We start from the raw sequence: 27,450 nt of genomic DNA, 5'->3' as shown, positions 1-27,450 counted from the left end.
TAGCTCTGATGCTTGTCAGCTGTGCGACTTTGGGCAAGCCCCTTAACTTCCATGTGCCTGTTACCTCATTTGTAAAATGGGGATTAAGACTGTGAGCTCCGTGTGGGACAACCTGATCACCTTGTATCCCCCCAGTGCTTAGAACCGTACTTCGCACATTGAAAGCGCTTAACAAATGCCATCATTAATTATTATTATTATTTAATTCTGGCTCTGACACTTACTTGTTGTGTGACCTTGAGAAAGTCACTTAGTTTCTTTGTACTTCAGATCCTTCATATGCAAAATGGGGATTGAATCCCTGTTCTCTCTCCTACTTATTCTGTGAGCCCCATGTGGGACTTGATTATCTTGTACCTACCCCATTGCTTAATGCAGTGCTTGGCACAAACTTAAATGTTAATATCATTATTGTTATTTTTATTATTAATAAAATTAAGTGACTTGACCAAGGTCACACAGCAGGCAAAAAGCGGAGCTGGGATTAGAAACCAGGTTCTCTAACATTGGAGGACATGATAATGGCTCTATTGGGTAGGCCATGCTGCTTCTTGCTGCACTGTCAAAGCAAATGCACAGAGTTTGCAGGTGTTAATGGCCCAAATGAGGATTCACATATAAACCATTTAATGATTAAAAAGAGTTGAGAACAAAGTCTATCATAATATATCACAGTGCATTTAAAAAGCAGTAATCTGAGCTGGTAATTATTCATTATCCAGGAGATTACAATCTTCTGTGTCAGTCCATTATGCCTCTTGTCTCCTCAGCCTCTCCAAGTGGTAGTGAATTGTAGATATGAGTTAGTAGGTGTAAATGGCCTCAGACACCTTTGAATTAGGCAGATATGCTTATATAAATAACAAGCATAAAACAATTTCATACCCCAGCATCTCTAGAGCAAGCTTAGAGATGAGTCGGGTACATGATTTCCACAATACTGGCTCAGTTTGCACATGCGGTCTTTGACCCTGACATTACACATACCCTTGGATTATATTTTATAAAGGAAGATTATTTTCAAAAATTGTCTCTTCACCAGGAAAATGCACCCTTTAAAGAAAAAATGTATTCTTTGAGGAGACTTTAATTAAATATTCCATTTTCTTTGTAACTCTATTGGAATTCATTCATGGCTCTGTATTTTAAAGAATTATTCAACTACTTCAAATAATTTCTAACATGGGGATAATGGTTAATAATAACTGCTTTTTTTAAGTGTTTAGTATGTGCCAAACAGGGCATTAAATGCTGGAGTAAAATAAGCAGCAAGGGGAAGGAGCCTGGTTTTGTGGATAGAGCTAAGGCCTGGGTGTCAAAAGACCTGATTTCTAATACTGACTCTTCCACTTGTCTGCTGTGTGACCTTGGACAAGTTACTTAACTTCTCTGTGCTCAGTTATCTTATCTGTAAAATGGCGATTAAGGCTGTTAGTCTCATGTGGTACATGAACTGTGTCCAATCTGATTAGTTCATATAATAATAATAAATAATAATAATGATGGTATTTAAGTGCTTACTATGTTCCAAGCATTGTTCTAAGTGCTGGAGTAGATGCAAGGTAATCAGCTTGTCCCACATAAGGCTCACAATCTTCATCCCCATTTTACAGATGAGGTAACTGAGGCACAGAGAAGTTAAGTGACTTGTGCAAGGTCACACAGCAGTCAAGTGGCAGAGGCTGGATTAGAACCCACAACCTATGATTCTCAAGACTGTGCTCTTTCTACTAAGCCATTCTGTTCCAATGCTTACTATAGTGCTTAACAATTATCATCAAACCATCTCTCACCAAAAAACAAAAACAAAACAAGAATTTAATCCCAATTTTCCAATTTTTAACCCTAGGTCACACAGCAGGGAAGTAATTGTGCTGATATTAGAATCCAGTTCCTCTGACTCCCAGCCCCATGCTCTTTCCACTAAGCTGCATTTCTAGCTGCATTTCTGGGGAAGCAGCGTGGCGCAGTGGAAAGAGCACGGGCTTTGGAGTCAGGGCTCATGAGTTCGAATCCCGGATCTGCCACTTGTCAGCTGTGTGACTGTGGGCAAGTCACTTAACTTCTCTGTGCCTCAGTTCCCTCATCTGTAAAATGGGGATTAAGACTGTGAGCCCCGCGTGGGACAACCTGATTCCCCTGTGTTTACCCCAGTGCTTAGAACAGTGCTCGGCACATAGTAAGCGCTTAACAAATACCAACATTATTATTATTATTAGGCCAGAAGAGACAACTTTATATTCATGTTGACAGGGAGAAGCTGTCTAATTATTGAAGGGTTCAAAGAGCCTCCCAAGTGAACAGAGACATTATTAAATTTTTGAATTTTCTCAGCTTAGCAATAAGATCAAGTGTATAAAAACATGTAGCCATAGAGATTTTTTGGCATATCTATATTCACATTTATATTTAAGAGAATCAACAGTTGGTTGAATGGTCACTGTGTCAACTTTTTAGAATTGAAGAATTGTTATAGGCTCATGTACACTGTTATTTGTAAAAATAGGTTTATAAAATGCTGTGAAGATACCCAGAATTATGTTGAGCTTTGGAGAAGTATAAAATATGTGATTGTGGTTGCATTGTTCTGGGGAGGAAAGTATCAATCAGTGGTATTAATTGAGCATTTATAGTGTGTAAAGCAGTATACTAAGTGCTAAGCCCTGTTACCTTTGTGTTAGAAAGTTTGTCTTAAGCACAATTTTGATTCCTAGAAATATACATATACTGTTTTTCTTTGACCATTTGCATGAGGAGATGGAATCTTTTCAGATAATGATGGCAAGCCTCAGTCCAGTCACAAAGAGTGCAGGACCAAGAATCTGCTCGAGGGAATTGATAATAGTGCTAGAAGTTTGCACAGCACTGTTGTCCTGCTGGGGAAGTCAGTTTACCAAGTGGCTGGGCAGGAGGAGGTGCAGTATTTTATCAAGAATTTTCCATACAAGCCTCATTAACAACCAACACGACCACAACAAAGGGCTGCTGTAGTGCATAAACTATAGTGCACCACCCACCATTCATTCATTCAATCACATTTATTGATCCCTTATTCTGTTCAGAGCACTGTACTAAGCACTTGAAAAGTACAATTCAGCAATAGAGACAATACTTGCCCACACTGGGCTTACAGTCTAGAGGAGAAAACAGACATTAATATAAATAAATTACAGAACATCAGCAAGCACTTACCAGGATAACTGCCTCAGTAATCACTGTGGTCTTCAATGCCCAGTTGAGTAAGCTATTTCCAGGATTCCTGTTGAATCTGTCTACCTTTTGTAATTCCCTAGGTGGTTCTTCATTTAAAATCTTCTTTACTGATGGCAGAGTGCTAGTTGGATATTTTCTGCTCCTGATTTTTGTATCCTTAATATTACTACTACTAATAATAATGATGATGATGGTATTTGTTAAGCACTTACTATGTGCCAGGCACTGTACTAAGCACTGGGGTAAATAAAAGCAAATTGATTTGAACACAGTCCCTGTCCCATGTGGAGCTCACAGTCTCAATCCCCATTTTACAGATTTTACACTGAACACAGAGAAGTGAAGTGAGTTACCCAAGGTCATATGGCAGACAAATGGCAGAGCCGGGACTAGAATCCATGCCCTTCTGACTCCCAGGCCCATGCTCTATCCACTATGCCAGTGTGCTTCTCTTTCACTGAGGGACTTGGGATGGGAATTCCCATCAACAGATGGGAATAGAGAAGCAGCATGGCTCAGTGGAAAAGAGCACGTCTTGGGAGTCAGAGGTCATGAGTTCGAATCCCAGCTCTGCCACTTGTCAGCTGTGTGACTGTGGGCAAGTCACTTAACTTCTCTGTGCTTCAGTTACCTCATCTGTAAAATGGGGATTAACTGTGAGCCTCACGTGGGACAACCTGATTACCCTGTATCTACCCCAGCACTTAGAACAGTGCTCGGCACATAGTAAGCGCTTAACAAATACCAACATTATTATTATTATCTACATTCTTCAAGTAAATATGGAAACTTTAAAATGGTGACCATATTACAATCCCAGTCTAAAGAGACATAGAAAATATATGTAAAAGGTCCTACCTCTAATAGGTGAAAAATTAAACTATCCAGGATAGATACTTTTCCATCTTTAAAGATCTCCAGGAATTGGAATTTTATAAGCTCACTCATGACATTCAAATACTTTATCACAGAATAGGCAAAATATCCTCATTTCCATACAAATCTGTCCTTCAGTGAAGGTTAATTTACCCTTGTTTGACCTTCAGTGTACATTAGAAATGTTCCCAAACAACTTCAGTAAAACAATACCTTATGCTTTCTCTAAGCTAGAAAATTCAAATTCTGTAAACCTTTCTTCAGGCTTCTCTTCAACCTTTCAATTAATGTTTATTAGCCTTTTCTGGACCACCTCCATTTTTCCTGCAACCTCTTTAAAGTTTAGTAACCATAACAGGATACTGCTAAAATTCTAGACAATGCAGAGAATAGCTGAAGGATTCCTGCTGTTGCATATCATACTGCCTTTGATACAGCCCCAAACCATCTTGGTTTTAATAATAACATTGCTGACACATTCAGGCTATAGTTAACTAAGATCCCAAGGCTTTTCTTTTGAACTTCAGGTAATCCTATTTTTAAGTTTCTTTTTATCCCTAAAAACGGTACGTCAAAGTTACCACTATTGAATTTCACTCTATTTTTGCAGGGCTCTTTTTGATTTGCCTACATCACTTCAAATTTCTTTCTTCTAAATTGTTAGCAGCCCATTTCAAATTTAGTGACAGTGACATCTGTAAATTTAGTGGACAAGGTCTCAGTTCTTTTTTCAAGATCATCAGTAAAGATATTGAGAAGAACCTGTCCCAAGACTAATCCTCCTGTAACACCACTTGCTACATTCCCCCTGGATTGGCACTGAGGCTTTTGATAATCTCAGAAGTCTCTTCATGACCCACCAAATGCCAACCCACCAAACTGGAATGTTGTGAAGACTATGATGATCACTGAAGGGCTGAATCAACAGTCATACTTTCAGCATAGGTCAGTTTTGTCTAGCTTCCCTCCATTTTCTCCCAAGTTTCACATTGCATCATGGAATGGGACATAATTTATATAATATGAGTTATGCTTCATGTATCCTTGTTTGCTCCTAGTTTTTAATGTTCTTTTAGGTGGGTGCAAGCTGATTGCCTTATATTAATCAATCAATCAGTGGTATTTATTGAGCACTTATTGTGTGTAGAGCACAGTACCAAGCACTAGACAAAGTACAATACAGAATTGATAGAAGCAATCCCCGCCCACAAGAAGTTTACAGTCTTTAAGGGGAAACAGACATTAAAAAAAAGAGTAGAACTTGGGGAAATAGCACAAAATAAGAATTATACATTTTAATCGTTTTCATCACTTTAAGTTTGATATATCAACTTTCCAAATGGGTAAGTTTTTCTTCTGTGAGATATGTGAAAGCTATCCCTTTGGCTTCTAAATTATATGTTCAAATATCACTATTCATAGGTATACATCTTTTCTTCAGAGAGAACACACTAAATTAAGGAATGAAGCTGTATACAATATGGAAAAATCCAAGTAAATGGCTTTGATTCATTGAGGGCAAAGGACTGAGGACTGCTACTGAGGGCAAAGCAGTACACATCCTTTAGAGCCATAATCTCCTTCTTGGAGAAGGAGCGTGGCTCAGTGGAAAGAGCATGGGCTTTGGAGTCAGGGCTCATGAGTTCGAATCCCAGCTCTGCCACTTGTCGGCTGTGTGACTGTGGGCAAGTCACTTAACTTCTCTGTGCCTCAGTTCCCTCATCTGTAAAATGGGGATTAAGACTGTGAGCTCCACGTGGGACAACCTGATTCCCCTATGTCTACCCCAGCGCTTAGAACAGTGCTCGGCACATAGTAAGCGCTTAACAAATACCAACATTATTATTCTGAAAAAGTCCTCTCTGACAGTGAGAGATGCTGCTATTTCACTATTGGACACTATGAAGTTAGAAGGATGGGACAGAATTAGACTTCTATTGGAGAAGTAAAAATCTTCAGGGAATAACTGGAACTTCGTCAAGGCTTTTGTTGATTCTCATCATGGCCCCTCTTGCATTGGTAGTTACTTATTTGTATATGAACATCATTTGTATGCTCCACTGGTTTTTATATTTTTATGTGCCCTTATCACTTCATCAAATTTTGGCATGTATGTGTCTATTACACCTCCACCATTAGACAGTAATCACCTTAAGAACAGAAGTTTAATCTTATTCTTCCAAATGTCTCCTCCAACAGTACTTTAGGCACTTCTGAAAGTATCCGCCATTTCTAAGACTTTCTGGTACAGAGTAATCCTTAGAGACAATCAATTTTTGGTTACACTGGTAGAGCAGATAAAGTTCCTAGTTCTAGAAAGGCTGCTTTTTTCCCACAAAGTTACTTGCATTTTATGTGGTTTTTTTAGGAGTTTGACATTTAATCACTGGGTATTTTGGAATTTCACCTGTTGTTTTATTTGCTTTAATGTTAGTGAATTTGGGGAAAAAATTAGGTGATAATCAATCTGTGCTAACCAAGCATCAGAATAAAGTACATTCTTTGTGTCTCATAGTTAGATGATTAATCAGTAAGGTACTACTTCGAGGATTGTGACTGAATCCAAGACTGCTTTTGCTTATTTTGCGAATGAAAAACTGTGTTGGTGATTATGAGTGGATGTTTGGCACATTCATCAGGCAGGCATAGGCCACTGCTTTTTAATTTACCAAACCAATATTGTCCAGTTGTTTCTCTCTACATTTCTGCTTTCTGCCCAAACAGGGCTTGACATCTTCCCTGAGAATATTTCCAGACAATTGTACCCGCTATAATGAGTTTAATCCCTGCATATCTTTCTTCATGTTCCTTGGTGTCTGTCATGCATGGGGCAAATATACAAATGATTGCAGCATATAACTGCTACTGTAGATTGAGTGTAGCATCATTAAGCAACAAAGAAGAAACTCACGAAGGAACTGGGGTGTTCTACTTCAGGGCAGATCACTGCCAGCCCGTGGGGGGTTGGGGCATGGAGGGAGATGTGACCTTCTCTCCCTGGTGTACCCACTAATTGGCCTGGAGTAAAAAATGACTGCTACATAGTGCCACAGCTACAATGTCTAAGGCAGATAAAAGGCAGTGGCTTTGAAATGCAAAGAAGGGGAAGCATTTGAAAGGGAAGCAGCATTCAGAGGAAAGTATTTGAGGGAGTAGTAGCACTGGGAGAAGCAGCATTGGAAGGAAACAGCCTTCGGGGGAAATGGTGTGTGGAGTAGGCTTGCAGTGTCAACAGGTGCCAGGAACTTCTAACCCTCTGCTACGGGCTCTGCAGATGTGCTCCCTTGACCAGCAGACTGGTCCTGGAGCGTTAGTGGAGTAGGTGTGAGTGAGAGTGTGTATTTGTCATTCCCCTGCACGTTGGTAAAAAACAAAAAACCAAAGTAAATTTTCCACAGTAACTTTGGTGGTTCAGCCTGACTCTTTGTGGTTCAGTCTGACTCTTTACGTGTCACTGAGACTACCCTGATTTAGCAAAGTCCTGGCTGGTATGAGCTGGGGGCTCATAACAATTAACAATGCTTCACAAACTCTTATTGTATTGGTATGCTTTTTTCCTTTTCAGTCCATAATGTGAGATTTTTCGAGCAATTTAAAAAAAAACATTAAAATATAAGAATGGACTCATTTTAGCAGCAAATAAGATTCAATGTCTTCTGCTGAGAAATGTGTTGCCCAGTGGATAGAACACGTGCCTGGGAGTCAGACCTGGATTCTAAACCCAGCTCTACCACTTTTCTTATGTGTGACTTGGGGCAAGTCACCTCACTTCTCTGTGTGTGTTACCTCATCTGTAAAATGGGAATTGACATTGAGTTCCATGTGGAACAGGGACTGTGTCCAAACCAATTTGCTTGAATCTACCCCAGTGCTTAGTACGGTGCCTGGTATATAGCAAGTGTTTAACAAATGCCACTCTATTATCAGAATTTTATCAACTTTTTTTTTCTTGGAATTGATAAGCCTTGAAATTAATTCATATACATATACACCGAACAGTTACATGCTGGCATGAGTTTTCCTTTTCCCATTTAAGGAAAGGTGATTTAAGGTCTTAGGTTTAAAGAATGAGGGGAGACTTGTGAATTATCAAATTAATCAAATTGATATGGAAAAGTGACCTCAGCAATTAAAAATCTTTTAACATTGAAGACCAAGAATGAGTAATTTCCCTACTGCAAAGTGAAGTTGTGAAGACGTACTACTTAATATTATGCCTTCCATAAGCAGGTCAGCTCCCAACTTTGCCACAAACTGTCTTGTGCACTGTCCCCTTAGATTTCTCCTCCCCCAAAAGGTGCAACATGCCAGCTGCTATATCATTTTTTTTTCTGGATGGTAAACCCATATACACTAATCAATGATGAATAATAATTATGGTATTAAAGTGATTACTATGTGCCCAACACTGTTCAAAGTGCTGGAGTAGATACAAGACAATTGGGTTGGAAGCAGTCCTTGTCCCACACAGGGTTCACAATCTTAATCTCCATTTTACAAATGAGGGAACTGAGGCACAGAGAAGTGAAGTGATTTGACCAAGGTCATGCAGCAGCCATTGGTGGAGTGGGATTAGAACCCATGACCTTCTAACTCTCAGGCCCATGCTGTATTCATAGGCCATGCTACTTCCCTACGAAGTGTCAATAATAATACTTTGGAATTGTATATGCCTATGCCTTAGGATAGAAAAATCATAAATCAATGAGTTAATCCTCACAGAGTTTGCCTTATAATTTATAATTGTTGATGATTATATCTTTAATATTTTGACATACGCTATCTTAGTAATAATGGTATATTAATAAAAATGAGAAAGAAATATACCCTCAAGGGAATAATTCCAAGACTGCAACAAAGGAAAAGTGCCTATGTGAAAGAAAGCAGGAACCTAGAAGCACAGCTTTTCTTATCAATGAAGAATGTAGATATGGCTCTGCTTATCTGTGAAAAATAAACAGCTTACTCCTCAGACAGTGCAAGCAGAAGTAACTGAGCTCCACAAGAAATGCATAGACCTCGCAAAAAAGCCCAAAGCAGAAATCATAGAGCATATTATGCAATGATAAACCAGCTCAAAGAGCAGAATTAGCTTGTGATGGAACAAAGAGAATGAGTTAAGTTCCTCTCAAGGACCATTTATAATACACTGGGACAAAGTGTCCCATTGGAGAGAAGCTTCAGTGAATCTGCACGTTGCACTGCAAGATCTTTCCTTCACTATGCTTATAGGGATTTGGCCAAAATAGTTAAAACGATAGATAAAAACAATCATAAAAAGCTATGTATGAGTCTAAAAAATTTACTTATAATTAATAAGAATGGCATGACAACTGCTATTTATGCTTGCTCTCTCCCTTGATCATTTGTTTCTTTAAAAATAAGAACTAAAATGGGTAACACACTCCATCATTGCACCTATACCAGAAAGCCCGTATGTCTTGATGAAGTCTCCTTACAGAAATGGAGTAATGAGAAATGAATCTTGGCCCTATTATTTATTGTGCATTTTGAGGTGTGGAGCCCATAGCATATGACACATGGCCAACCATGCATCTGTGAAGATTAATACATATTGTCCTGCTATGCTCTTTATTCTACTCTTATCCATTCCTCTCCCTCCAAACTGCACCAGTACCAATATAGTAGCTACTCTACTGATTGGCCACTTACGCTATCTCCCTGCCTGTAGACTCTCCCCACTCCAAACTATACTTCACGCCGCTGCACAGATCATCTTAACCAAATGTCATCCCCTCCTCACAAACTTCATTTGTTTCCCATTTCCCTTCACATCAAACAAGACTCCTCATACTTGACTTTACTATGCCTCTCTCTTTTACATATATTCAGCTTTCTGCAGCTGATACTCTCCATCCAGTTAATTCTCTCTTCTTGTGTTAATTCTTGTAAAGATACCTTTCTAAGTGTACTTCATCTTCCACTTTCCAAACTGACCTCTTACTCACTCTTCGTCACTGTTTTGAAACCCTATTCCTTCCTAAATGAGGAGTATGACCTAGAACATGGGCCTGGGAGTCAGAAGGACCTGAGTTCTAATTCTGGCTCCACCACTTGTCTGCTATGTGACCTTGGGAAGTCAGTTCACTTCTCTGTGCCTTAGTTACCTCATCTGTAAAATGGGGATTCAGACTGTGAGCCCCATGTGACTATCCCTAACCTAATAAGTTTCTATCTACCCCAGTGCTTAGTAGAGTGCCTGGCCTTATTTCCTATCCAAACCCTGTCCTCCACCTGACTTTCCCATCACTGTAGATGGCACCACCAACCTTCCCTTCTCCTAAATCCATAAACCAGGCATTATCCTTGACTCCTCTCTCTCATTCAAACCACATATACAATCCATCATTAAATCTTGTTGGTTCCACCTTCACAACATTGCTAAAATTTGCCCTTTCCTCTCCATCCAAACTGCTACCATATTAATACAATCGCTCATCTTATCCCATCTGGGTTCTGGATTAGCCTCCTTGCTGACCTCCCAGCCTACTGTGTCTCCCCACTCAGTCCATACTTCACTCTGCTACCTGGATCATTTTTCTACAGAAACATTCAAGATACATTTCCCCATTCCTCAGAATACCCAGTGATTGCCCAACCACTTCCACAGCAATCAAAAACTCCTCAACATTGGCTTTAAAGCACTCCATCACCTTGCCCCCTCTTACCACCCCAATATTCTCCTACTATAATCCAGCCTGCACACTTTGCTCCTCTAATGCTAACCTTCTAACTGTGCCTTGATCTCGTTTATTTTACCACTGGCCCCTTGCCATCGTCCTGCCTCTGGCCTGACGTGAGCCCTCTTCAAATCCAACAGAAAATTACCCTCTCCACTTCAAAGCTTTATTGAAGGCACATCTCCCCCAAGAGGGCTTCTCTGACTAAGCACTCCTTTCATCTTCTCTCACTCCCTTTTGCATCTTCCTGACTTGCTCCTGTTGTTCACTCCCCATCCCAGCCCCACAACACTTATGTACACATCTGTAATATATTTAAATTAATGTCTGTTGGCCCCCCATCTAGACTCCAAGTATGTTGTGGGCAGGGAATGTGAATATGCCCGTTGTAGTTTTACTCTCCCAAATGCTTAGTACAGTGCTCTGCACACAGTAAGTGCTCAATAAATATGAATGAATGAACATAGTAAGTGCTTAACAAATACCACTGAAAAATCAATCATACTTACTGAGTGCTGACTAATGGCACAGCACTATATTAAGTGCTTGGAAGAGTACAATATAACAGAATTAGCAGACGTGATCCCTGCCTATCATGAGTTTGCAGTCTAGAGGGGGAGACAGCAATTAATATGAAGACAAACACTAATATGAAAAAAATAAAAAAAAAGTGACTGACCATAGTCCTCCCAGTTCATTTTCATCTGCATCACCTATTTTCATCTGCATGCTGTCTTTCTCAATCAATTTCCAGCATCCCAATTCATATAACACCATCAGCCAGCTCTAGCACTTATGTATTTGAAACTACTCTGTGTTTATTCAATTATAATTTTAATTATATGTTTTAGTTGCTGTGTGGATAAATATGCTTATGCCTTCTGCCTTTTCAGAGTATTTGTTCCTTGTAGACAGGACAGGTATGTCCATCTTTGTTTTGGCTTCCCAAGCACTTAATGATATGCAGAGCATCCAATAAATGCGGTTACTAATGCTCGAAATTTCCTATGCCCAGCACTTATCTCCACTGCAGCACTGGATTTGTCCATGATGGGTTGGCACATTTTGATTCATGAAACGAGAATTATGTGAAATCCTTCAAGAAGACATGATAAATGGGAGGTTTAATGGCTACTGTCTGATAGTCTCACAGTTTAAACTACGAGATTACCTGTGCCCTCCACAGAAGATTAGGTAAAGAGGGAGGCAAAGCTTTCCAAGAAGACCTGAAAGTAGGAAGCCAGACAGGATTGGTGGGAACAGTGAGCTGCTATTCTTGCCTCTGAAGCTGCCACTACCATACTCAGGACTGCGGGAGGTCTGGAAGCTAGGATGGGTGAGTTCAAGACTTTGGGAAGCGTGGGTGAGAGCTGGGACAAACACAAGGGGTGGAGAGCTGTTACCTCTGGGGAATACCCACAAGATAATCAGGTTAGACACAGTCCCAATCCCATGTGAGGCTCACAATCTAATTAAATGGGAGCACAGCTATTTCATCCCCATTTCACAGATGACTAAAGTTAAGTGATTCCCAAGATTATACAACAGGAAAGTGCCAGACCAGTTATTAGAACCCAGGTCCTCTGACTCGCAGCCCTGTATTCATTCCTCTACCTTTTCCTCTGTTGGCTTCCTTAGCATGTTCCACTACTGAACTCTCCCTAAACAGTAATCTCAAAAATCCTTTTATGATCCATGCATACTATCAGATCATTGTCAGGATGCTTTCCCTGATTAATTTCTCATCTCTCCACTCTATATTTATTCTAAGTGTATGCCAGATCATCTCGGTCTCCTTTGCTGGCGCCTCCTCCCCCTCCCATCCTTTAACTGTTGGAGTTCCTCAAGGGTCAGTTCTTGGCCCTCTTCTATTCTCCATTTACACTCACTCCCTTGGTGAACTCATGCGCTTTCACGGCTTTGACTACCATCTCTACGCAGATGACACGCAGATCTACATCTCCGCCCCGTCCTCTCCCCGTCCCTTCAGGCTCGCATCTCCTCCTGCCTCCGGGATGTCTCCACCTGGATGTCAGCCTGCCACCTAAAACTCAACATGAGCAAGACTGAGCTCCTCATCTTCCCTCCCAAACCCGGTCCTCTCCCAGACTTCCCTATCACCGTGGATGGCACGACCATCCTTCCCGTCTCTCGGGCCCGCAATCTCGGCGTCATCCTTGACTCGTCTCTCTCGTTCACCCCACACATCCTATCCGTTACCGAGACCTGCCGGTTTCACCTTTACAATATCGCCAAGATCCACCCAAACGGCTACCTTACTGCTACGGGCTCTCGTTATATCCTGGCTAGACTACTGTGTCAGCCTCCTCTCTGATCTCCCTTCCTCCTCTCTCGCCCCGCTCCAGTCTATTCTTCACTCCGCTGCCCGGCTCATCTTCCTGCAGAAACGATCTGGGCATGTCACTCCCCTTCTTAAACAACTCTAGTGGTTGCCTATCAACCTCCGCTCCAAACAAAAACTCCTCACTCTAGGCTTCAAGGCTCTCCATCACCTTGCCCCTTCCTACCTCTCCTCCCTTCTCTCTTTCTACCGCCCACCCCAAACGCTCCACTCCTCTGCCGCCCACCACCTCACCGTCCCTCAGTCTCGCCTATCCCGCCGTCGACCCCTGGGCCACGTCCTCCCGTGGTCCTGGAACGCCCTCCCTCCACACCTCCGCCAAACTAATTCTCTTCCCCTCTTCAAAACCCTACTTAAAACTCACCTCCTCCAAGAGGCCTTCCCAGACTGAGCTCCTCTTCTCCCTCTACTCCCTCTCCCACCCCCCCTTCACCTCTCCGCAGCTTAACCCTCTTTTCCCCCCATTTCCCTCTGCTCCTCCCCCTCTCCCTTCCCATCCCCTCAGCACTGTACTTGTCCGCTCAACTGTATATATTTTCATTACCCTATTTATTTTGTTAATGAAATGTACATCGCCTTGATTCTATTTAGTTGCCATTGTTTTTATGAGATGTTCTTCCCCTTGACTCTATTTACTGCCATTCTTCTTGTCTGTCTCCCCCGATTAGACTGTAAGCCCGTCAAACGGCAGGGACTGTCTCTATCTGTGCCGACTTGTTCATTCCAAGCACTTAGTACAGTGCTCTGCACATTGTAAGTGCTCAATAAATACTATTGAATGAATGAATGAATGAATGAATGTTGATAAAGGCACATTTCGCCAAATCACCTGCTCCAATTTGATTATTCAGTACTGAGCTGCTGTACTTTTTTTGCTTTGGATATTTTGTTTCCCTTGTCAGCTGTTCTTTGCACCTATCTTTTCTCCCACTTCTCACTGTTGGCATCCTGAAATGAAGGTCCATCTCTGAGACCATATTGGGTTAAGTACCCAGATCCTTTGAGGCACAGATGAATTTTAATGATCATGATTATAAAAATAATAACTATTAGTGACACAGATATTCCACAAATTCATTTATGTGTAATATCTGATTACTTCTTTTAATGACATGTACTTTACCCAATTATAGGATTTTTTGCTAACTTGGCACCTTTCTTGTGAGATTTTCTTCTGCATAATTAACCAGTGTTTCAGTGGCTAATTACCTATACTTCATTCAATCGTATTGAGCACTTACTATGTGTAGAGGACTGTTCTAAGCACTTGGAATGTACAGTCTGGCAACAGATAGAGACAATCCCTCCCCAACAACGGGTTCACAGTCTAAATGGGGGAGGCAGACAACAAAACAAAACAAGTCTGGTGTCAATCATCAAGATAAATAGAATCATAGTTATGTACATATTCACAAAATAGAGTAATTAATATATACAAATTTGCCCAAGTGCTGTGGGAAGGGAAAGGGGGAAGAGCAAAGGGAGGGAGTAGGGGGAATGGGGAGGGGATGGGAGCAGAGGGAAAGGGAGGGCTCAGTCTGATAAGGCCTCCTGTAGGAGGTGAGCTCTCACACTTCCATGCTGTCCTACATAATTGATATTACATGCAGGAGCTCCAAGTATTATGCAAGGAAGAAAAAAGTCAATATGCAGAAGGTAAGGGAAAAGACAAAATAATAATAATGATGGCATTTGTTAAGCACTTACTATGTGCCAAGCACTGTTCTCAGCACTGGGGTAGTTACAAAGTTATCAATTCGTCTCATGTGGGGCTCACAGTCTTAATATCCATTTTACAGATGAGGTAACCGAGGCCCAGAGAAAAGTGACTTAGCCAAAGTCACACAGCTGACAAGTGGCAGAGGTGGAATTAGAACCCACGACCTCTGACTTCCAAGCCCATGCTCTTTCCACTAAGCCATGCTGCTTCTCATAATGTGCTTTTAGCCTTAGAAAATGATAAAAAGAGACATATATATGGACCATTCATCCTAACATCCCATAACAATTGACAACACTAGCCTTCTCTTTGACCAACAAGCACAAGCTTATACCTTTAGTATCATCTATTTTTATCTCTCTCTCTTTTAACCCTGACTTTAGTTTATAACAAAATTCTTGTTTTTTCTTCCCAGAAATGGCCCTACCCAGAAAGTCTAATTGCTGCCTCCAACCTCTATGTTATATAATGCTGCCCAGCTATTATTTCAAAAAAGTATTCAGCACATTTATCTCCACTCTTCAAAGACCTCCAATGCCTATTTCCCTTCCCATCTTACAGAATTGACAGGAGTCTCCAATATTGTTATGACAATGACAGAAATAAATATGGTTATGATTTTTATAAAGACTTGTTGGCAAAGAGATAGTTAAGGTATGGCACAGTGGCTTCATCCTTAAAAGTTACCATTGATTTCAATGGAGAGACAGCCATATGCTCTTTTTAACATATGAAGGACAAAATAGTTTACTGAGTGATGAGCTAAGCCTTTGGTTTGGTGGCAGTCAAAACATTTCTTGATTATGTTGGCTTCCTTTTATGTTCTTAGCTTCTGTAGACTTTCCTTGCATTGATGTAATATCACATAGAAAAATCCATACTAAACAAAGCCACTAGAACATCAGGGAATTATCTTTATGTCTAAACTCCACAGAAGGAAGCATCAGACACTCAGCAGCCCTTACTACTACACTTGTATAGATGGAATGGTGGTAAGGGAGTGATTGAAATTAGTCTTCAAACCTACCCTGATGGTCTTACAAGAGTTGAGAGTTAAGTTGTTGGTTTTGAAGGAAAGAGAATGGGGGAATGGGAGTGTATAGAGTCATGGATTTTCAGATCTATAATTCTGCAGGCAGTGCTCAATTTGCAGCATTGCAAGTTTTAAAGGATTGCATTTACAATGGCTCTAAATTCACACTCTGTTCCAGCTTTACAAATACACTGCTTCATTTTGGGAGCAAATTCCACTTGCACCTAGAGTACAGCACTTCATCAGAGGTTGGGAAATATCTAGTAGCAGAGAAGGGAAAACTACTTTCAAAAGTCATGACTGGGAGAATAAAATGGAACCCAGATATCAAGTAGAATACCTAGAGAGAGTCAAAATGCCCATTTTACTTCCAGTAAAGTGAAATCTTATTGTCTTATGGGGAAACTCTTTGACTCAAAATACACCACACTAATAAACTGTTGTAGTGTATTAATTATCTGTAATTGATTGAGTATATAATTATGAGTAACACTAGTAAAAACAGGTTCCTAACCTTGGTTTAGGAATCAATCCACCATTTATAGCATTGTTCCTAAGGGAAATTGTATTCTGACTGTCAACATTTTTCCTAAGAAAGTTTTCAGAAGTCAATTGTCACAAGTCTAAGAATTACCTATCTAGCATCTTATATGGATAAAATGCAAAACGATAAGTATCTTCTCCTACCTTCCAAATTCATTTTGTTTGCCTTCTAGTCCTTTTGCTGTGAAACCAAATTCATTAAAACTCTTTAGTAACTGAGTGTGTTTTCACCTCATTGAACAGCTGTTTACCTGCATGCATCATTGAATTGTGAATAAAACAACAAATGCAATTGGTACCATGATGTCAGCCTTCTTACTATGCCTAAATGTACCCACATAATGAGGTTTCCATGAATTTACAGAAAAAGGATCTACTCTCTGTGGCTGTTTTTTTAAAAAGACTTTATTATTTTGTATTCTTTCATTATTTTTGTGTTATTTGCAATAGTAACAGCTGTTCTTTTCCAAAATCTAGATGTCTTTTGTTTAAAAATCCTAGTTATCGGGAATAAAACAAACACTAACTCAGAAGATTCTTAAATTATCTTTTGGGTGAGAAGCAAATAATTTAGTATTTTGAATATGTCTAATCATGGGGTCATTTGTCCAACAAAGGTGATTGAGCAATAAACATAAGCAGTAATTCAAATACATTTCCCTATTGTCTAATATGCTTAGTTATATCATGATCATAGGTTAGTACAAAACAGATTGTTACTGGAAATAAAAAGTACACATTCTGGGCCTTGATAAGTGACTGACTAACCAAATTTCTCTAACAGAGCAGAGTAATACGGGAGTTATACTTTCTTGGGCTTCTCTTCATAATTTAGAATTTCATCCCTTGATCTAGGACAACCTACTTTGCCTTTCCTGCCAACACCCCAAACTCAACTAAACTTTATATTCTCTCCTTCACTGATTCCTGCTCCCAACCTCTTCATCTCTGTCAGTACCATCAACCTAGAAGTTCCCATAAATATCATTCTCAACTGCCATCTGTTTGACTGCAGTAGTAGTAAATAAATTTAAAAATATTGCTAGTTCTTCCTCCACAGTATCTTCTAATCTACCCCTGCCTCTCCATCCAAATAACTCTCTCATGGTTCAAGTGCTCCACTGTAGCTGAGCCATGTTAAAATAACTTTTTTTTGTCTACCAATTCTGTTACACTGTGCACTCCCAAGTTCTTAGTTTAGTGCTCTGCACATAGTAAGTGCTCAATAAATATGATTGACTATGAAATAAACTACTTTTATGTATTAACCCACTCCCAGTTGCTTTATCAAAAAGACTATCATCATTTTAACTAGGCCTTTACTTTGCTGTTGCTTATAGTAATCCATTGTGCTTAAGAGTGACTCTGCAACTTGCTTACTATGTGTGTGACCTGCACAAATCACTTAACTTCTCTATGCCTCAGGTATATCATCTGTAAAATGTGGATTTAGACTGGTATAGTGGAGGAATAGCACCCTTTGGCTGCCTATTTCTAAGGCAATTAATTTTCTCCTTTAGGATTGGGACTGTGAAGTTGGAGGGTTGGAGATAGAGGGAGTTGGTCAGTTGTTGGATGGGGAGTGTTCTCAGTTGTTAGAAACTACTCTTTTCTCACTATTTGTCTTTGGCTTTATTGGTGAGAATCAGTTCATTTTTTCTTGATTTCTATCAAAGCTAAAATCAACGAACTGATTTTTTTTTAATTTAATATTGCAATGATATGGTTAAAATTCTAAGAAACTGAATGGAATGTGGCAGGGACCGCAGCTGTGTTAAACTGCTGATTGCAGAATATATTTTATTTTAATTTGGCTCAAAACCCTCAGGTTTATTATCCAGATTGGGATGTTTATAAGCTCCAGGCAAAATACCAACTTGAGAAAATTAATTGAAAAATGAGAGGGGTCTAAATGGAAGATGTTGAAATATGAAAGAAAATCTAATATCCAACAATCCAGTAAATTTTTTTATATGTATGCACACACATATACACACACACATAATGTATATACATGTACCCATTCATATGGATGTACATATTCCAAATATTCATCAAATTATGTTTCATAAAATTACAAATTTCATTGATGTTTGGAAATAGTGCTTTAAATTATTTTAGCAAAGATCCATATAATTTTTACAGATGTCCCTGTAAAGGTGGTTATGAGCAGGGATTATGTCTAGCAGTTGGACTGTATTTATAGTGTATTTTCCGAAGTGCTTAGTACAGTGATCTGCACTAAGTACCATTATTGAGTTATACATTTATAACATACAGATTATTGAAAACATATCCCATGTTGCAGCTATTCATACAGTTTAAGAACATAACCCCACCTTGTCATGGAGTACACTTACATATTCAACAATTTATTTAATCCTGTTGTAGTCACATTTCTTCCTGCTATTTCCTTCTACTTTCTTCTGCTTCCTCTATATACTTTTATATGTCTCTTCCATTAGGGTGTAAGCTCCTTAGGGGTAGAAAGCTTTTTCAGATGAAACCATTTTAGTCTTAGTATGTTGAAAACATGGGTGGAATGTGAATGCTAAATAATGTTTATATTACATTTATATTTTCTGTTTCAAGACTTCTGAAATGAAAAGAAGTGTATGTATCTGCTAACAATGTTATATTTGGCAAAAAATACACTGTAATTTAATCTTTGTAAAAGTAAGGCAAAGCATAGTATCACAACACTAAATTAGTTTTATTATGACTATGAATATTTTGCAGAGACAGAAAGAGTCAAAGCTTACTGAACTGATTGTGATATAGTGTTTAGCAGTCCAATCCCTCATGAAAAACTTTTTTGACACTGAACTCCTTTCTCTATCAGGGTCTTCATTTCTATAAATTCATCTGCATTCTTTAAATTTTATGAAAGATTTTAAAATTCCCAAATGTGTCTGTTTAGTCACCTGGACACAATTCTTTGGGATATCAAAGTGCAAAATACTGTATATCATCATCATCAGTGGTATTTTTTTAAGTGATTACTGGTTGCAGAACACTGTACTAAGCACCTGAGAGACTACAATGAACCAGAGTTAGTAGATATGTTCCCCACCCATGACAAGCTTAGATACATCTAGGGTATATGTATTATATGGTGGCTATAACTTGCCTTAAACCTATACACACACAAATGCAAGTATCAGCATATTAAGATATATACTATTTGTGGCTTATACGGTCTGTCAATGATTATGAGACCAACTCTTGATATCCTGAAAGTTTTTTAGCCTTTGTTCAAAGAACTACCTTTTCCAACTGTTGCTCACGAGGATTATCTTCCTCTTATGGTGGTCTCTCAACGGATCTTTAATATGTGTATTTGCCTGCCCATCTGCCCACAGCCTCTTTCAATTCAAAATACACCTAATACCCCCATTCTTTGTACTTTACTTGCCCAATCAATACCATTTATTTAACATTTGTCCTCAGAGCACTATATTAAGTTTTGGTAGAGTAGAATTGAATTGCTAGGCCTGAGTCAGTCCACAAAGAGCTTATAGACTACTAGAGGAGCTTACCTTTTATAGTTTTGTTGTTATAAGCAGATATAGATATCTATCTGTACATATCTAGCATCCCTGGTCATTCCTGTTCATCCAGCCTCACCTATTTCATCATCTACCTGATTTGATTAGGAAGTCAGGAAGCTTCTTACTATCACAGACATCCAGTTACTCATGATTCAGTAGTCTGTTATAACCTGGATTTTTATGGTATTGTGAGTTGGCTGGAAAGAGAAGAGGAGGAAACAAAGGAAAGATTCTTGAATTAATGGGATTTTAGGTATTCAATTAAAATTAGCATCTATGCTGGGGAAAGTCATATCTAAAAGAAAAAGAAGTCCTGATGTCAAGGTGTAGCCTTTTTCAAAATATAACCAACATTATGCAATCCCATTGTTAAATAAAGTTTTGGTGTCTTGACCTCCAGTGCCCTTTATGAGAAAACCTACCAATTTCGATCTGTGCAAATCTTTTTAAAAAGAACAACCATCTATTCTGGATGATGTAAGAATTCATTTGCCTATAGAATCAAGAGTTAGACAATATGACTTTTCAAGATCACTTTTACTGTTATGAAATTACCCTAAATTGAGCTGAAATGCAATAAAATATTTTAATACCTAAAAAACACCCATATTACAATAACTTTCAATATGCCATTATGTTTTTGACAGGTACTATTTTAGTTTATTTTAGTCTTTTTGTTGCTGTTGTTTTGTTGTGGGTTTTTTTTTTGTTTTTTGATTTAAGTGCTTACTATATACCAAGCACTGTACTAAGCGCTGGGTTAGGTACAAGCTAGTTAGGTTGGTCTCAGTTTATGTTCTACATCGGGCTCACAATATTAATCCCCATTTTACTGATGAGATAACTGAGGCACAAAGAAGTAAAGTGACTTCTTCAAGGTCACATATCAGGCAAATTGTAGAGCCAAGATTAAAACCCAGGTCCTCTGACTTCTAGGCCCATGCTGCTTCCATTTGCACTTTACATCCAATGTAGAGTCTTTAAGTACAGTAATCTCCATGAAGTACAAGTACAGTATTCTCCATCATTTTTGGATAAAGTAAATCTCAGAACTAGAAGTATTTTTTTTTTACATGGAAAAACAGTTTTTTTCATCTATTCAGGCATTAATATACCCTTCTAGGGAAAAAACAACAACATGCACAGTCACTTTGTGTTCAGAAGGGAAAAGGGGTAACCAGAGCTAGGGACTGTACTAAGAAGATCGGGTTGGACACAGTCCCTGTCGCACGCAGGGATCACAGTCTCAATTCTCATTTTACAGATGAAGGAACTGAGGCACAGAGAAGTTAAGTGACTTGCTCCAAGTCACACAGCTGGTAAGTGGCAGAGCCAGGATTAGAACCCACAATCTCTGACTCCCAAGCCCATGCTCTTTCCACTGAGCCACATTGTGCTCTAAAAGCACAATGAAGCAATACCTCTAAGAGTTGTGGAATAGTAGTGCACAACTGGGGAAACAGCTACAGTGAGAAATGGAGCAAATGCCTTAGAATAGAGACAATGCTACTAAGAAAAAAAGCAAAACAGTGCTATCATTGTGGGTAACAAATACAACAGTGCAGGAAAGGTTATTCTTTATATGTTCTTGATGAAGAATGGACTAAGGGTCGGACTTTAGTTTTGTCTGTCATTGTCTTTTGCACTGATAAAATATAATTATTAGTGGTTTCATCTTTTATTTGAAAACTGGTTACACATGCATATACACAAACTTCCTTGTTTGAAAGCAAGATCTGGAAATCATCTTTAAATCCTACTATAAGAAGAAAATAATTATTTCAGTACCTTGCTTATATCAGCCATAGATATTAGGTGTTTAGCAAAAATAGAGGGATTTCAATTTCCTTCACACAAAATTTGTGCAAAATATCAGTTAACCCCCTTGGATTAATAGTCCTGAAATAATTACATTAGTATACCCAAGTGTCTTAGGACCTGTAATACATTTTGCATCAAAAATGATTTTATATACATATTTATACTATGCATATTTTATATTAATATTTTTGTGTATGTTATACAAATAAAGATCCATAAGACACAAAAAAGACATCATTAGCAGAGAATTGCATATGGCTATGGATGCGGCTGAAAAAAATAAGTCAGTCCAAATTTTCCACCGTTCTGTGTGCACACAATCATTGTCCTTTGTTATGGTGTCATGTTTGCTATTTTCAGTACCTGGCCCTCTTTTTGGATTTTCTCCTTTGTCTCAGGGTACATTTAAACTTCTGTTTGAAAAGAGCTGCTTCTTTCTTTATTCTCCTTCAAATGACTCTCATTTTCAGCTAGGATGCAGCCTAGTTGTACACTTAAAATGCCTCCTCTGTCCTTCTTGTTTTGAACTTTCTAATTTTAATTCATTATGCAGAAGCTCCTTTGGTAACCTATCTTTGTCCTTTCTTTTCCCTTGTGTCACCCGAGTGTCTTCAGTGCTGGGGGTCTAACTTTATTGTTTATAATCCTGTTGTTCCATTTGATATTGTGGATAGCCCGTTAGAGGTACTGATGGAAATGCAAATAGAGTTGGATGTGGAGTCTGGAAAAGTCCAGTCCCCTTGGTCTAGAGCTCTATGGATCTTGAGTTTTGTCTGAAGCTATTGTCAAGCTTCCACATTCTATTTAGTGACCTGCCTAAGGATGCGCTGGTCTTCTTCATTCAGTTTTTCACTTCCTTGCCTATTGTTCCCACTGTTACTAAGTGTGCAGAATAAGGAACAATATTCAGTGTTAGTCTTTAGCATGGGATTCTAATTTACATTTTTGGTTGTACATACAATTTCCCTGGTATAGACTGGTACATCTTTCAGTCATACTCACTGAGCCCTTATTGTGTGCAGAGCACCTTATTAAACACTTGGAAAGATATAACAGAGTTTGTAGAAACAATAAACTGACTAAATAGCCATATTTAATGAGATAAATGAGCCAGTATTAATGCCAAGGTCTCTGGCTTGTGAGAAAGAAAGAATGGTGATCCTTCAACACTGATGGGGAAGTAGGAGAGAGAAGAGAATTTGGGCGTGAAGATAAGAAACTCAGTTGAAGTTGACGGGCTCACAGGACATCTAGGTAGAGTTGTTTTGAAGACAAGAGGAAACGTGAGGATTTAGGGAGGAGGAGTTGGGGTTATGAGAAGTAGACTCTGAAGGCACTGGCATACAAGTGGTAAGTAAAGCTATGGAAATCAATTAGTTCTCCATGTTAGAGGATGTAGATGGGGACTAGAAGTGGATCCAAAACTGAACTTTTAAGAACTCCAACAGTTCTTTGTCTCCTTTGGGAAGGGAGACAAAGGAGGAGCTGCTGAAACAGTCTGAAAAGAAATGGCTAGAGAATTAGGAAGAGAACCAGGAGAGGAGAATTGAAGACAAGGTTAGATAGTGTTTCCAGAGAAAGGGGTGGTACACAGTATCCAAGACAGATAGAAGATTTTGGTTAAGAGAATGAAATGGCTCTAAGGGTGAAGCTTCATGTTCATTTTATGTAAATTGTATGAGCCAAATAATTTTCTAAAATTATTTCTATTGCTGCAATGCATGCAATAAATACTCCAAATTACCAAATGACACATAATTAAATATAATTAAAAACCAGTCATGAGAAATCTGAATTTCAATAGCACTAATTAAAATACCTACTGATAAAAGAACAATGAGATGCAGAAATACACAGGGATTTCTTTCATAGTAATTGATGTTTATTATGCTTTCTCTAAATGGGTCATATTATCTCCAGTATGTTCAGAAAAATTTCACGAGTCCATCTTGCAAGAAAGTCTGGAAATATGATAATCAACCAATCAGTGGTATTTATTGAGCATTTAATTATGTTTAAGGAAAAATTTTTAATTTTTGCAGACGCAAAGGTAAAGAGTACACAGATCTCAACTAAAAAGGAAAAAGCCATGACATGTATTTACCCTGACTTCATCTATAGAATACATATTTCACTGTAGTTTAATCTTTTCAAAGAATAGAATCAGATGAAGCTACAAATTTGTTATTTATATTGCCTGTAAATGTTTTTATAGTAAGAGGCTAAAGATTTCTGTCTTGACAATCAGAATTGTGAGCACATAGCCATTACAATTGAACTTTTTAAGTGATATGAATATATCATCATGCCTGAAACTCATTCTGGTCCTGTTGACGTCAGGAGTGGCAAAGAACTTCGGCCCATTACCAGATATGATATCTTTGCAAGTTCCCTTATCTGAAATCTATCACCCAATCAAGTTCTTCAAACGTGTTCTTTTAGTCACAGAAGAAGTCGTTTCTTGCTATATAAAATCTCCTATTAAACTTGTTTCCATAAGTCCATTTCTCTGGGCATGACTTGCAGAATTTCATGTGAATTGTTTGAGTGGTTTTTCCTATGTAAATTTAACTTAAATGGGCAGCCAATAGACACAAAAGCCCTCTTAAAAATATTGATTGATTTGACAGTATGGGATTAGTTTAGTATTTAATAATGTTTTTAAAGTGAATATTGTGTTCAGAGCATTGTACTAAATGCAGGGAAAGAATACATAGTTGGGAATATCTAGGATGGTTCAGAAAACAAAACAAAAGGCAAAGAGAAACCTGAAGAGTAAAGCCAGAAGACAGCATTTATATAAAGCTTCAGAAGATAGATAATCCAATGGAAATAAAGAAAGAAGGAGAAAAAAACAAAAAAAACCTCCAGACTACCTGTGCATGGATAATCCACCTGTGGTTGGGATTTATTTTCCATCGAATATGCTTACATACTCACCACCTTTTTGCAGAAGTTGTAGGCTAAGTTGGAATCTGTGGTACTTTTGTTGCAACCAAATGTCAAATTCTAGATGTCTTATTGTTAAATGTGTTTTCTCATTCAAATTTTTATGGAAAAGATATAGTTCCTTATTAGTAAATCTCTTCTGGCTTTGCTAAGGCAATTGGCAAAAATGAAAATGTTTTCTCTATGGCTCATCCCACTATACTAACCATTTACTTAGTGGCTTGGCTTAATAGATATGGTCCATAGTGTCTTTTTTGTTTCTGTTCTATTTTAATTCTAAATAAATGGGTGTATCCTTTGTTTTAATTGAATATACTCAGGAAATCAGTATATTCAGACCCTATACTCTGTCTAAATACATACCACTTAGATTTTATTGAAAAACTCTGGATAATTTTCTTCTGTAGGAGCAGAGGAAATACTTGTTGTATGCAATATATACATATGCATTATAGATAGATATAAATATTGTGTATATACATATATATATGTATACACACACATACTTTATTCCATTGTGGAATAATGCTAAAACCAAAATTATTCATTTGTATAATCAAATTAAGGGATATTACTTGCATATTCCCTCTCTTTAAAACACTCAAAGTAATGTTTTTTTCCCTCAGTAGCTGTAAAATGTCTTGAAACTAAATGCAGATCAAAGTTGTGTGAAACACAGTGTCTGTCAAAATATTATTTCATAGACTTTCACTAACACATTAAGTCCAATAATTGAAACAAATTAATATTTTTAGTTCTCATTATGGTTTTCTTCATTTTTTCTTTTGCTTACTAGAGTGAAATATTCAGAATTTTTGTTTCGTAAAAAATCAGGATATATGCATGTGACTGCTGAATAAATGTGATAATAGTTTAACAATTATTGCTTTGTGATTTGGCTAGTAAAATACAGAAAAAAGGCCTCATGCACATATCATGACTGCTTTTCACAATATTTCTCAATTTTCCTTTATGCAATATTGAATTTGGCCAATCTCCAATTTAAGGCACAAATTCCCATTTTTGACATGTGAACCACATCTAAACCAATTATCTTTCATGTACCCCACTGTTTAGTACCATTCTTGTCACTTAGTAAGCTCTTAATAAATATTTTCTGAACTTTTGGAAATACAGTAAGAATGAGACAGTGAACACGTAAGTATATATATTAATTTTACTACCAGTACTACTACTATGACTATGGTATTCCTTAAGCACTCACTATGTTCCATGCACTGTTCTAAACTCTGGGGTAGATGCATGGCAATAAAGTTGGACCCACTTGGGGGTCCAAGTCTAATCAACCAGTCAATTGTGTTTATTGAGTTTTTACTGTGTGCAGACCACTGTAGTAAGTGCTTTGGATAGTACAATATGAAAAATAGTACAATATGACCACAATAAGCTTATAGTCTAGGGATGGAAAGGTCTAACTCAGAGGAAGATCAGTTATTGAATTCACATTTTACAAATGAGGAAACTGAGGCACAGAGAAAAGTGACTTGCCCAAGGTAACACAACATGCAACTGGTGGAGATGGACTTAGAATGCAAGTCTTCTGTCTCCCAGGCCTGTGCTTTTTCCACTAGACCATGCTGCTCTTCTAGTAAAGTAGAAAACTGAAATAGAACTCACTGTGATTTGTGTGTGTGTTTAATTATCTGCTATGAATTGTAATACTACAAGAGGATCATTGAATGATAGCCGCTTATTGCATTTACTTCAATCAAATTTTCAAAATGTTAAAAAGTAATTCAAATGATCTCAAAATGGAGCAATTTTTGTAATATCTGTGACTGTCCCATTTGACAGTTGTTTAATTTATCGTGAAGTGTTTTTCTCTGTCCATTGTATTTCTAGATGTGTCATTTCAGCTCTTCATAAAGCAGATTTCTTCATGTCTTTCTGTAATCTGTTTTCCTCACCTATCACATCTGTGATGCAAAGGACCTTATCCCATGCTGGTGAAGACTTTATATTCAAAGTCTTCATGATTTTCTGTCTTATTCTGACATTTGAATTTGAGTGTGACATAAAGGGTGATTTCAAATGAATATTTTTAGAAGTTGGATGTGCCACTAGGTATTTCTGAAAACATAATAACCCTGCACATAGCAAAAGGGGATAGGCCCAGACGTTTCTAGGATACTGCTCACTCTTTCACTCATTCATTCTTTTAATCACATTTATTGAGTGATTACTGCGTGCTGAGCATTGTGCTTAGCATTTGGGAAAGTATAATACAACAATAAACAAACCCATTCCCTGCCCACAGTGAGTTTACAGTCTAGAGGGGAGATAAACATCAATACAAACAAAATTACAGATATATACATAAATGCTGTGGGGATGGGATGGGGGAAGAACAAAGGGAGCAAGTCAAGGTGACACAGAAGGGATTGGGAGAAGAGGAAAGGTGGGCGGGGGGGCTAGTCTGGAAAGGCCTCTTGGAGATGTGCCTTCAATAAGGCTTTGAAAGGGGGAGAGTGAATATCTCTCAACTTTGAGGAGGGTGTTCCAGGACAGAGACAGGACATGGGCCAGGGGTCAGTGATGAGACAGGCAAGACAGGTGAGACCAAGTCACAGTGAGAAGCTTAGCATTAGAAGAATGAAACTGGCAGGCTGGGCTGTAGTAGTAGAGTAGTGAGTTGAGGTAGGAGGGGGCAAGGTGGTGGA

Source organism: Ornithorhynchus anatinus, chromosome 10 (assembly GCF_004115215.2).
Source record: "Ornithorhynchus anatinus isolate Pmale09 chromosome 10, mOrnAna1.pri.v4, whole genome shotgun sequence".
Lineage (NCBI taxonomy): Eukaryota > Metazoa > Chordata > Mammalia > Monotremata > Ornithorhynchidae > Ornithorhynchus > Ornithorhynchus anatinus.
Note: the sequence above shows the minus strand (reverse complement) of the source record.